We start from the raw sequence: 13,670 nt of genomic DNA, 5'->3' as shown, positions 1-13,670 counted from the left end.
GCCTAAGGGACTGCAATTCCTAAACTTGAATCTCATTAGAAGGTTCCAGGCAATACAGTGAGGCAGTCATGTGACTGTCTGAACATCTCTGTGAAAGCGTGGAGAAAGTAGACAAGCCAGTGACTCATTTGGGGCAGAAGCCAGAAGGGCTGTCTCTCTCCCTCTTTCTAGAAGGCCTGGTGGGGGCACACAAAACCTAGTTGCTGGTTGCTGGATCTAAGACAAAGACAGCAGGGGAAGAAAATTACCTACAATTCTGCCTACAAGAAAAGCCTGAACTAGATGCGCCAGCCACAAACTGCACATTTACCAGCCAAAGACTTCAGGAACACAACTTCAGCCGGAAGAAACTAAAATCATCCAACTCCACAGACCGTGTATTAACTTTTATTTCTTCTGGACTTTAATCCAATCACAAATCTACCCCTCATCACACTGTAACCCAACTGTGTGAGATTCTCGTGTGTGCACGAACGTGTAATGCAATTTTATTATTTTTTTAGGTCGGGTTTAGATTGTTAAGTATAATAAACTCACGTCTTTCTTGTTTAAATTCAAGAAAACCTGCCCGATTCGTTCTTTAACAAGCACAGCAAAGGTAAAAAGTAAACACTCACTGAAGTGGTAAGCACATCATAAAAAGGAATAAACCATGCTGCAGTCATATAAGAGGAAGCCCTTGTGACCCCTCGTCACCTGATCGTAACAGGACTATTGCAGAAGCAATTTCATCAGATAGAACAGGGTGGGATGCATATGGGGAGTAAAACCTGCTCGCACTGTACTCAAGAGCAAAGAGTGTCTTAATCTTTATCCAGAGCACATTCTTTAAAAAAATACAAGGGTGTAATTCAGTTATTTAATATCTCCCTTGTAGGCCACCATAGTAACGTTAGCACTGCCCTGATCTAGCAAACTCCCTGCACCCTACAAAAATGGAAAAAATTGTAATTTTAACACTACCCACTGCAAGGTGGAACTCAGATGTTGTATTAATAGTTGAAGCCAAAAACAAGGCTCCCCTTACTGGCCTCATTCACAAACAAATCTGCAAGATGTTCAGATATTGCTACAACTGAAATGGAGGGGAAACATTATCTACAGAGAGATACTCGGTGCTCAAGTCCTTTAAACCCTTGGGACACATAACTAGCAATTGAAGCTTGTTGCTAATTTTATTATAAAGTTTCAAAATTCAACATGTAAACGGTTTACAATTATGTATCCTTTTATAAAAATGATGGAACATGTGCCCTTGGCCTTGGGTCCAAGACTAGTATTTTAAACTTAAATAAGGGCAATTATGAGGGCATGAAAGCAGAGCCAGCTAAAGTGAACTGGCAAATCAGGTCAAGGGATAGGTCAATAGAGGTGCAGTGGCAGACATTTAAGGGGATATTTCAGAATACACAGAATAGATACATTTCAATGAGAAGGAAAAATTCCAAGGGTGTGACTCGCCATCCACAGTTAACTAAAACAGTTAAAGATAGTATCAAACTTAAATAAAAAGCCTATAATTGCGCAAAGATGGGAGGCAGGTCACAAAATTGGACAGAATATTAAAAAAAAGCAAAGAATGACTAAAAGATTGACAAAGGTGGTAAAATTAGGATAAGAGAGAAAGCTAGCTAGAAATATAAAGACAGATAGCAAGAGTTTCTATAGATATTTAAAAAAGAAAACAAAGTGAGCGTTGGTCCTATAAAAAGTCTGGGGAATTAATAATGGATAATAAGGAGATGGCAGATGAATTGAACAGATATTTTGCATCAGTCTTCACTATTGAGGATACAAGTAACATCCCAGAATTAGCTGTAAATCAGGAAGTGGAAGGGAGGGAGGAATTCAAGAAAATCACAATCACCAAAGTGGTACTGATCAAATTGTTGGAGCTGCGGGCTGACAAGTCCCCGGGTCCTGATGGATTTCACCCTAGGGTCTTAAAAGTGACTAGTCAGATAGTTGATGCATTAGTTTTAATTTTCCAAAATTCCCTAGATTCGGGGACGGTTCCATTGGATTGGAAAATAGCAAATGTAACGCCTTTATTCAAAAAGGGAGGGAGACAGATAGCAGGAATCCACAGGCCAGTTAGCTTAACATTAGTCTTAGGGAAAATGTTAGAAGCTATTAAAGACAGGGCATTTAGAAAAATTTCAAGGCAATCAGGCAGAGTCAACATGGTTTTGTGAAAGGGAAATCACGTTTAACCAATGTATTGGAGGTCTTTGAGGGAGTTACATGTGCTGTGCATAAAGGGGAACCAGTGGATGTATTGTACTTAGATTTCCAGAAGGCATCTGATAAGGTGCCACATCAAAAGGTTATTGCAGAAAATAAAAACTCATGGTGTAGGGGGTAACATATTGGCATTGATAGAAGATTGGTTAGCTAACAGGAAACAGAGTAAGCATAAATGGTAGTCATTTTCTGGTTGGCAAGATGCAACGAGTGGTGTGCCACAAGGATCTGTGCCGGGGCCTCAACTTTTTACAATTTATATAAATTACTTAGATTAAGGGACCAAAGGTATGGTTGCTAAATTTGCTGATGACACAAAGATAGGTAGTAAAGTAACTTGTGAAGAGGACATAAGGGGGGCTACAAAGGGTTATAGATAGGTTAAGTGAGTGGGCAAAGACCTGGCAAATGGAGCATAATGTGGGAAAGTGGGAAATTGTCCACTTTGGCAGGAAGAATAAAAAAAGCATATTATCTAAATGGTGAGAGATTACAGAGCTGAGATGCAGAGGGATGTGGGTATCCTAGTACAAGAATCACAGAAGCTTAGTATGCAGGTCACAAGTCGTGGGAGTCAGTTGCCAGCACTCGCCAGAGCTGGCGGGCAGCCATAAAGACAGGGCTAAATTATGGCGAGTCGAAGAGACTTAGTAGTTGGCAGGAAAAAAGACAGAGGCGCAAGGGGAGAGCCAACTGTGCAACAGCCCCAACAAACAAATTTCTCTGCAGCACCTGTGGAAGAGCCTGTCACTCCAGAATTGGCCTTTATAGCCACTCCAGGCGCTGCTTCACAAACCACTGACCACCTCCAGGCGCGTATCCATTGTCTCTCGAGATAAGGAGGCCCAAAAGAAAGTATGCAGGTAGAGCACGTATTTAGGAAAGATAATAGAATTCATGAGGGGAATTGAATACAAAAGTAGGGAGGTTATGCTTCAGCTATTGGTGAGACCACATCTGAAGTACTGTGTACAGTATTGGTCTCCTTATTTACGGAAGGATGCAAATGCATTGGAGGAAGTACAAAGAAGGTTTACTAGACTAATATCGGGAATAGGTGGGCTGTCTTATGAGGAAAGATTGGACAGGCTAGGCTTGTATCTGCATGAAATTTAGAAGAGTAAGAGGCGACCTGATCGAAACATACAAGATCCTGAGGGGTCTTGACGGGCTGGATGAGGAAAGGATGTTTCCCCTTGTGGGAGAATCTAAAAGTAGGGGTCATTGTTTAAAAATAAAGGGTCACCCATTTAAGACAGATGAGGAGAAATTTTTTTTCCCAGAGGGTCGTGAGTCTTTGGAATTCTCTTCCTCAAAAGGCGGTGGAAGCAGAGTCTTTGAATATTCTTAAGGCAGAGGTAGATAGATCCTTGATAAGCAAGGGGGTGGAAGGTTATCGGGGTAAGTGGAAATGTGGAGTAATCAGCTCAGCCATGAGCTTACTGAATGGCAGAGCGGGCTCAAAGGGCCGAGAGGTCTACTCCTGCGCCCAATTCGTATGTATGTTCGTATGTATTCTCGCAAAAGTATAATCAATATTGGAATTAAAGATAGCGCTATAGAAGTCTAACTAAACTTGTCAGCTGCAAGTCACACACTCCAGCAATCTGATAAAGGCACTCTGACCTAGTTACATTATAATGTGTCTCACACGACTAAGCACGGAGAACAGAAGTTTCATTTTGATTCTTGCAGAGAGATTCCAAACAGGAGGCACGTGTCAGCTTTCAGTCACCTTAATGCCATCACTGATGGATTATTTTGCCTAATAATGAATACACCCAGTTCAGCAAGTAAATTAGAAGTTCCACTTACCCACGTAGACGAGCAAAGCCTTGGATTGAGACATTCTTAATCCATTGTTAATACAGAATTAAAAAGAAAAGGTGCATGGCATTGCTTCAGAATGGGGCAAGCTCAGGCTAGTAGCAAATTTCATTTCCTAAACTACATAACTTCAAGGACAGTTCTTAAAAGACAACTTTTAAACAAAGACCATGTCCTTGGCACAGTTGGAAATGTCTGCCGAACAGAGATTTTCATCTCCAATGCTTTGTATTCTTTAAACCGATTACTCAATTTGTAGATTGGAATTTCTGATACAGAATGCAGGATTTTCCCCAAGGACCATATTCCATAAAAATGACACAAAAATACTGAATCGCGATTAGTTTGAGGGTAACTGCATACACCAAAATCAAAACAAAAATAGTCACTGTAGATATGCTGGCTAACGACAAGTGACTGTATCTAGTCAGTGCCAATTCAAGTGGAGCCTGGTCACTGATGCATACAAAAATGTTTTGTAAAGCTGGCAACTACTCCAATTCACCCCCTCAACCTTGCAATGAGGGGACTTTAAGGACAGTGTGAAGGGCACAGTAAATACTGTATTTCCATTTGATCAGACAAAACAGCAATGTTGCTTCAAATTGTTTGTAATGGACACACCATCTTTGACATATGGAACAAGGAGCAAAAAAAGCACTGGGCATATGTACAACAGACCAGCTGTGCCTCAACATTCAGATCCACTGAGCACATTTCTCCATAGCAAATCAATTACTGACAACACCCAGTACTGGCAGTTTTATTGCTGCAGGCATCTACAAAATATTGACTTTAATGGTACTTCTGTCTGTTTTGCAAGAAGTCTTTTTACACACTTTATGAATAGCACATCCAAAAGTAATTCACTGTATGTGATGCCATTGTTACATTGATAAATGTACCAGCCATTTTGCACACAATATCTTTCAAACAGCAAAAGGCAGGAATGACCTGTTCATCCCTTAAGGAGAAATATTGCACAGGACAAGAAGAAAAATCCCTGCTCTTCCTAATATTGCCATAGGATCTTTTACATCTGTTAGTTAACAAATCAGATTTTCCAAAGATCTTATTCCTTTGCCAATTTCCTCTACAACACGGACTTTGGTTTTGGAGGATTTATGGAGATTTTATATAAAATACTCAAGTGTCTATACTTCCAGTTGTACCTTTATAAATATTTACACATTTGTTTGCATGGAGGAACTGAATGCTCATAGAATGATATAACACAGGAGGAAGCCATTTAGCTGTTTGAAAGGCTTACCCAATTAATTCCCCTCACCTGCGCTCTCCACAAAGTCCTGTAATTTTTTTTCCTTTTCAGGCATTTATCCAATTCACTTTTGGAAGTTGCAATTGAATCTGCTTCCACCACCCTTTCAGGCTAGAGCAGGCAACCCGATCCGAACCCGATGGGATCCAACGACACGTGTCGGGTTCGGGTCGGTCTTCTGGGTCCAGCATTTGGTCTCAGGTCGGACACACCACCACCACCTCTGGTACGTGGCTCCAATCTTAATGCACTTTTTAAAACAAGCTGTCAGGTCCAGTTACAGTTTTTGTTGCTCATCTGCACAAGCTTAAAAAGTGAAAAATGGAAGCTAGATTAACTGAACATTCCGGTGGTCGGATCGGGCGCAGGAAAAATGAAAGGACTCAGGTTCGGGTTTCATTTGCAGACCTGAGCCTCTCTTTATTGCAGGCAGTGCAATCTAACAACTCGCTGCGTAAAAAAAAAAAGCTCTCTCATCTCTTGTTCTTTTGCCTAGCACATTAAACCTGTATTCTCTAGTTACCAATCCTTCAGCAATGGAAACAGATTCTCCTTATTTATTCTAAATAAAGGAGGGAGGGGGGGGGCGAGGGAGGGGGAGGGGGGGGGCGAGGGAGGGGGAGGGGGGGGGCGAGGGAGGGGGAGGGGGGGGCGAGGGAGGGGGAGGGGGGGGCGAGGGAGGGGGAGGGGGGGGGCGAGGGAGGGGGGGGGCGAGGGAGGGGGGGGCGAGGGAGGGGGGGGCGAGGGAGGGGGGGGGCGAGGGAGGGGGGGGGCGAGGGAGGGGGGGGGCGAGGGAGGGGGGGGGCGAGGGAGGGGGGGGGCGAGGGAGGGGGGGGGCGAGGGAGGGGGGGGGCGAGGGAGGGGGGGGGCGAGGGAGGGGGGGGGCGAGGGAGGGGGGGGGCGAGGGAGGGGGGGGGCGAGGGAGGGGGGGGGCGAGGGAGGGGGGGGGCGAGGGAGGGGGGGGGCGAGGGAGGGGGGGGGCGAGGGAGGGGGGGGGCGAGGGAGGGGGGGGGCGAGGGGGTGGGGGGGCGAGGGGGTGGGGGGGCGAGGGGGTGGGGGGGCGAGGGGGTGGGGGGGCGAGGGGGTGGGGGGGCGAGGGGGTGGGGGGGCGAGGGGGTGGGGGGGCGAGGGGGTGGGGGGGCGAGGGGGTGGGGGGGCGAGGGGGTGGGGGGGCGAGGGGGTGGGGGGGCGAGGGGGTGGGGGGGCGAGGGGGTGGGGGGGCGAGGGGGTGGGGGGGCGAGGGGGTGGGGGGGCGAGGGGGTGGGGGGGCGAGGGGGTGGGGGAGGGAGGGGGTGGGGGAGGGAGGGGGTGGGGGAGGGAGGGGGTGGGGGAGGGAGGGGGTGGGGGAGGGAGGGGGTGGGGAGGGAGGGAGGAGAGGGAGGGAGGAGAGGGAGGGAGGAGAGGGAGGGGGGAGAGGGAGGGGGGAGAGGGAGGGAGGAGAGGGAGGGAGGAGAGGGAGGGAGGAGAGGGAGGGAGGAGAGGGAGGGAGGAGAGGGAGGGAGGAGAGGGAGGGAGGAGAGGGAGGGAGGAGAGGGAGGGAGGAGAGGGAGGGAGGAGAGGGAGGGAGGAGAGGGAGGGAGGAGAGGGAGGGAGGAGAGGGAGGGAGGAGAGGGAGGGAGGAGAGGGAGGGAGGAGAGGGAGGGAGGAGAGGGAGGGAGGAGAGGGAGGGAGGAGAGGGAGGGAGGAGAGGGAGGGAGGAGAGGGAGGGAGGAGAGGGAGGGAGGAGAGGGAGGGAGGAGAGGGAGGGAGGAGAGGGGAGGGAGGAGAGGGGAGGGAGGAGAGGGGAGGGAGGAGAGGGGAGGGAGGAGAGGGGAGGGAGGAGAGGGGAGGGAGGAGAGGGGAGGGAGGAGAGGGGAGGGAGGAGAGGGGAGGGAGGAGAGGGGAGGGAGGAGAGGGGAGGGAGGAGAGGGGAGGGAGGAGAGGGGAGGGAGGAGAGGGGAGGGAGGAGAGGGGAGGGAGGAGAGGGGAGGGAGGAGAGGGGAGGGAGGAGAGGGGAGGGAGGAGAGGGGAGGGAGGAGAGGGGAGGGAGGAGAGGGGAGGGAGGAGAGGGGAGGGAGGAGAGGGGAGGGAGGGGGAGGAGGGGAGGGGAGAATTTCCTTGATCAGTATGTTCTCGGCCCAACTAGAAAGGTAGCATTGCTGCATCTGGTACTGGGAAATGATGTGGGCCAAGTGTCTGTGGGGGACCACTTGGGCTGGAGTGATCACTGTATCATAAGGTTTAGACTTCTAATGCAGAAAAGCAAGAGTCAGAGTTATACAGCACAGAAACAGGCCCTTTGGCCCATCGTGTCTGTGCCAGCCATACAGCACCCAACTATTCTAATCACATATTCCCGCACTTGGCCCGTAGCCCTGTATGCTATGGCGTTTCATGTGGTCACCTAACTCCTTCTTAAATGTTGTGACGGTTCCTGCCTCCACCACCTCTTCAGGCAGTGCGTTCCAGATTCCAACCACCCTCTGGGTGAAAAAATGTTGCCTCAAATCTCCCCAAAACCCCCTGCCCCTTACCCTCAATCTATGCCCCCGGTTCTTGACCCCTCCACTAATGGAAAATGTTTCTTCCTATCTATCGTATCAATTCCCCTCATAATTTTGTACACCACAATCATGTCCCCCCTCAGCCTTCTCTACTCCAAGGAAAACAATCCTAGCCTTTTCAGTCTCTCTTCATAGCTGAAATGCTCCAGCCCAGGCAACATCCTCGTGAATCTCCTCTGCACCCTCTTCAGTGCAATCACATCCTTCCTATAGTTTGGTGACCAGAACTCTACACAGTACTCCAGCTGTGGCCTAACTAACATTTTATATAGCTCCATCGTAACCTCCCTGCTCTTATATTCTCTGCCTCGGCTAATAAAGGCAAGTATCCCATATGCCTTCCTAACCACCTTATCTACCCGTGCTGCTGCCTTCAGTGATCTATGGGCAAGTACGCCAAGGTACCTTTGACTTTCAGTACTTCCTAGGGTCCTACCATCCATTTTATATTCCCTTGCCTTGTTAGTCCTCCCAAAATGCATTACCTTACACTTTTCAGGATTAAATTCCATTTGCCACTGCTCTGCCCATCTTACCAGCCCATCTATATCTCCCTGTAATCGAAGGCTTTCCTCCTCACTATTTACAACACCACTAATTTTCGTGTCATCGGTGAACTTACTGATCATACCTCCTATATTCACGTCTAAATCATTAATGTACACTACAAACAGCAAGCATCCCAGCACCGATTCCTGTGGTGCACCACTGGTCACAGGCTTCCACTCACAAAAACAGCCCTCGACCATTACCCTCTGCCTCCTGCCACTAAGCCAATTTTGGATCCAATTTGCCAAATTGCCCTGGATCCCATGGGCTCTTACCTTCTTGACCAATCTCCCATGCAGGACCTTATCGAAAGCCTTACTGAAATCCACATATACTACATCTACTGCTTTACCCTCATCGACACAACTAGTCACCGCCTCAAAAAATTCAATCAAGTTAGTTAGACATGACCACCCCCTGACAAAGCCATGCTGACTATCCCTGATTAATCCCTGCATCTCCAAGTGGAGATTAATCCTGTCCCTCTGAATGTTTTCCAATATTTTCCCAACCACTGATGTTAGACTCACCAGCCTGTAATTACCTGGTTTATCCCTACTAACCTTCTTGAATAATGGTACCACATTCGCTGTCTTCCAGTCCTCTGGTACCTCTCCTGTGGCCAGAGAGGATTTGAAAATGTGTCAAAGCCCCTGCCATCTCCTCCCTTGCCTCACATAACAGCCTGGGATATATCTCATCTGGGCCTGAGGATTTATCCACTTTTAAGCCCGCTAAAACAGCTAATATTTCCTCCCTTTCAATGCTAATATGTTCAAGTATATCACAATCCCCCTCCCTGATCTCTACACCTATATTATTGTTCTCCGTAGTGAACACCGATGAAAAGTAATCATTTAAAACCTCACCTATGTCCTCCGGCTCCACACAAAGATTGCCACGTTGGTCCCTACTCTTGGGACCTACTCTTTCCCTGGGAATCATCTTACCCTTAATGTACTAGGAACCACAGAAGGTAGAAAGGCTAGATTGGAAGAGGGCTAATTTAAATGTAACGAGAAGAGATCTAGCCAGTATAAAACTGAACCAAAGACTGACAGGCAAAACTGTAACAGAACAAGTTATCTTTAAGGAAGAAATGCTTCAGGTACAAGCTAGCTACATTCCAACAAGGGCAGACAGTAGGGCAATCAAAAACAAGGCTCCTTGGATGAGGAGGGAGATAAGAGATTATGAAGGAACAAAAAAAAGAGGGTGTATGATGCATGCCAGGTGAATTCATCAAGTGAGAACCAGGCCAAATACAATAAATTGAGGGGGAAGAGAAGAGGAAAATAAGACTGGCAAAGAGAATGAGAATACAATGGCAGTCAACATAAAAGGGAACCCAAAAATCTTCTACCAGCATGTCAATAGTAATACTAATTAGCTGACAATCCAGGACTCATAAGTTCTTCCAGTTTTGTAGGTCTTGGCGAGTAAAACAAACTAAACCCAAATACTTTCACAAACCAACAATTCCATTTATCTGTCTAAAAACAGATAAGCCACATAAATAATCAGCAACCCTCAGATGGGTAACCGAATTACACCAAATTCAAATCTGATATTCGAATGGCAAGATAAAAATGCTGCTCCACTACAGTGCTCATTATACCTAGAAATCATCTTTGTAATTTTTACTTGGCTGCAGGCTATATGAAAACTTAATGCGTGGTTGAGTCATGTAGCCTTCAGTAAAGATTTTTTTTAAAAAAAGCCTTGAAGTAACATTTTTAATGACAGTACTAAAGCTGGTCATGCTAGGTCCCCACCTGCCAAGAATGAGGCACATGAATTTTGTCATGAACATTGATTTTAAACGGTTACTGGAGTGAAGAAAGGACTTGTTAAACAGATCAGCTGTGGCTGGAAAGATTTGCATATTAACAGACAATGGCTGGAAGGACAAAACAGCCATTCCCTGACACATTCAAACCACAATGGACTTTTGATCACCACACATTGAAGGTGGGGGAGTTCGCATTCCAGGCTGAATGCTAAGATGGCCGAATACACAAACTGACATGGTCAAACCAGGTGGTCACATGATTAAGCTTTGGGCAACCTGAGTTTTTTGAATTTGTACAAAGAGTTTGGGCAGAAAGCAATTTGCTCCTGGACTGTCCTCTCCTGTCTGGTCCCATCTCTTTCTCACAAGCCTCTGAATCCACTCAAGACACATGAACCACACGAGAGAAAAGTCTCCTACAGCGAACAAGGTTTAAGAAGAATACTGGGCCCCAACGAAAAGCAAGATCCATCTAAAATCAAGGACTCTACAGTGAGCTCGAAGAACCGTAATAAAAACTTCAGATATTGACTCAAGCTTTTCCTCTATTTTTCTTCTTTTTTCTGTCTCTATTTGCATGTGTGTATTGTGTATGCATGCTAGCTCGTGCGTGTCATGTATCCGTAGGCGTTAACAAATTACAGTTTAAATTTAATAAATTTCAACTTGTCTTCTTTAAACCTAAGAAAGCCCATTTGTGCTGGTTTCTTTGCCTTATAATTGGAAAGCAGTGAACAAGGATTCACCAAGAGGGAGGTAAAAATACTACTTAAAAATAAAACCCTGTTACAGTAAGACCAGGTTAAGGCTGAAAGGGAACCCTAGACCTCTCGCACCTGGTCGTAACAGAAATTGGGGTGTTAGCGTCTGGAATTGACCCACAGGAAAATGGAGAAACTGGAAGTGGGAAGCCAAATTGTTCTCAATCAAAAAAGAGCAAGATTTCGACAAAAGTTTTCTTGTGGTTGTATGTGCTTGAATACCAAAATGTCTGCAATTGAAGCTAGCAGCTCTCTAAGCCAGGGTGAAGTACCTGGAGATAAATTAAAAGCACTGTCTATGGAGGAGTTGAGGAAAATGGCTGAGCAGTGTGGGATCATTGTTGTGGCAAGGCTAGAAAGTCTGAACTCCTAAGGCTAATGGCCAACCATTTCTCCCTTGAATCTGAAGCAGAAACAAGGTTAGAAGTAGACTCCAACAGGGTATCGCTAGCAAAGATACAATTGGAACAGTGGAAACTTGAATTTGGAGAGAGAAAGACAGGAGAGGGAGAGAGAAAGAATATTCCAGAAGGAATGCAAAGAGAGCTGAAGCAGCTTGAGTTAACTAGGGGGCGACAGAGTAACCCCAGTGAAAGTATGGCCAATATGGAGGAGTATAATTCAGGGCTGGGTACAAATTTGTTAAAAGTAGCTCAACTAATTCCAAAATTCAATTAGGAGGACGTACAAGCATTTTTGTGTCTTTTGAGAAACTGGCAAGGCAGTTAAAATGGCCAGCTGAGACCTGGTCTCTTTTACTACAAAGCAAGCTAACTTGAAAAGCCCACGACGTTTATTCCCAGCTGCCAGATGAGAGTTCATCAAATTATGAACTGACCAAAAATGCTATCCTTGGGGCATATGAATTAGCACCCGAAGCCTATCGCTAAAAGTTTCGAACCCTCAGGAAGCAAGCTAATCAAACTTATCTGGAATCGGAAAGAAACAAGCAGCTGGCTTTTGACCAGTGGCTGAGGGCTCTTTTTAAAGTACAGCTCAGCTACGAGAATCTCACGGAAGTAATTCTGTTAGAGATATTTAAACACTCTCTCCCACTCTCCGTAAAGACCCATGTAGAGGAGCAGCGGATCCAGAGAGCCCAGCAAGCGGCCATCCTGGCCGATGAGTTTGCTTTAATTTCTACTTGGGTTTCCCCGAGGAGAACCTTTCCTAGTCACCCCCACAAGTTTGAAAGGACAAAGGGGTGGGGGGGCAGATGACGATGGGAGCCCAAGCAGTCCTGGGAGAAAGGAAAGCAAGAGACACCGGGAGCCCTCCTCTAGCCAAAAAGGAAGGTGCTGTGAGCAAGAGTGAGACCCAGAGATCTGTGTGCTTCCACTGCAAAAGAGCAGGGCATTTGAAAGCTGACTTCTGGAAACTAAAGGGAAAACCTGTAGGGTTAATCAGGGAACACCTGCTCAGCAAAGACAGGAACCTGATGGAAAGCACAGCAGAACAAGCTGTGGCTTTAACTGCAGTAACAGTGACATCCAGGAAGCTTACGGCTGCAACTGCAGGAAAGTTTAATTGGATTCCCAAAGGCTATCAGTGTTTTGTGTCCCCATAGCCCTCGAGTGGGGCAAGCCCATAGTGATTCTCAGGGACACAGGGGCCACTAGAATTCTTTTACTGGGAAAAGGCCTGACCCTTTCTCCCCCCCCCCCCCCCAGAGTGCAGTGAACACCAAAATGTTGGTGAATGGTATTGGAGGGCAGTGTATGCCTGTACCTGCACACCGGGTGTACCTGGAGTGTGACCTAGTTTCGGAAGCGGGATAGTCCCTGGTTTGTCTGTGGACAGGCTTGAACTGCTCCTTGGTAATGATCTGGCAGGGATGAAAGTGGTAGCCACCCCCCACCCCAGTAGTGAAAGTAGCAGGTGGTCAGAGAGACAGGGCAGTGGCAGGAGACAGACCCCCGCAGCTTCCCTGAATGTGTAGTGGACCAGGCCATGATCAAACCCCCAGAGGAGACTGCACTGGCACTGCAGGCAGGCGACCATGAGGTCTGCCTGTCTGAGACTTTGGAAAGTTAGGAGACCCAGGGAGAGAATTAAATGGATTTTCCCTAGCTGAGGCTCAGCCCGATGACCCAGTATTGCCAGAGATAGCACAGGCTGCCCAGTCTGAAAGTGAAGCAGATGGAGTTCCTGATTGCTACTAATTAAAGAATGAGGTACTGATGAGGAAATGGAGTTCTCCTCACAGACCTGAGAGCAAGGAGTGGACAGTAGTTCACCAGTTGCGCCGCAGAGGTACTGGAGAGAAATATTATGAGCCCACGAGATTACAGTTAAAGACCAAAGCCCGCATAAGACAGCAGTTTGACTGGCCAAAACGCCACAAAGATGTGGTGGAGTACTGCAGGAGTTGCCACATGTGCCAGGTTGAAGGCAAACACAAACCTACAGTGAAACCTGCACCCCCCCACCAGTCCTGTACCAGTGTTAGGAGCACCCTCCAGCAGATGGCTGGTGAACTGTAAGGGACCCCGAGAATAAAAAGGGACAGGCAGGCACAAGGCTGGGAAAAGGTAAGACAGGGAAGGGGAAAAAGTGACCAAGAGGGCAGGTTAAAGGAAATCTGCGAGGAATTCCAGATGAAAACCCCTACTGTCCTGTTAACCAACCCCAAAAAATGTGAAATGTTAGACCCATCATCCTGCGTAAATGCAGAC

This window comes from Heterodontus francisci, chromosome 18 (assembly GCF_036365525.1).
Source record: "Heterodontus francisci isolate sHetFra1 chromosome 18, sHetFra1.hap1, whole genome shotgun sequence".
Taxonomy (NCBI): Eukaryota; Metazoa; Chordata; class Chondrichthyes; order Heterodontiformes; family Heterodontidae; genus Heterodontus; species Heterodontus francisci.
Note: the sequence above shows the minus strand (reverse complement) of the source record.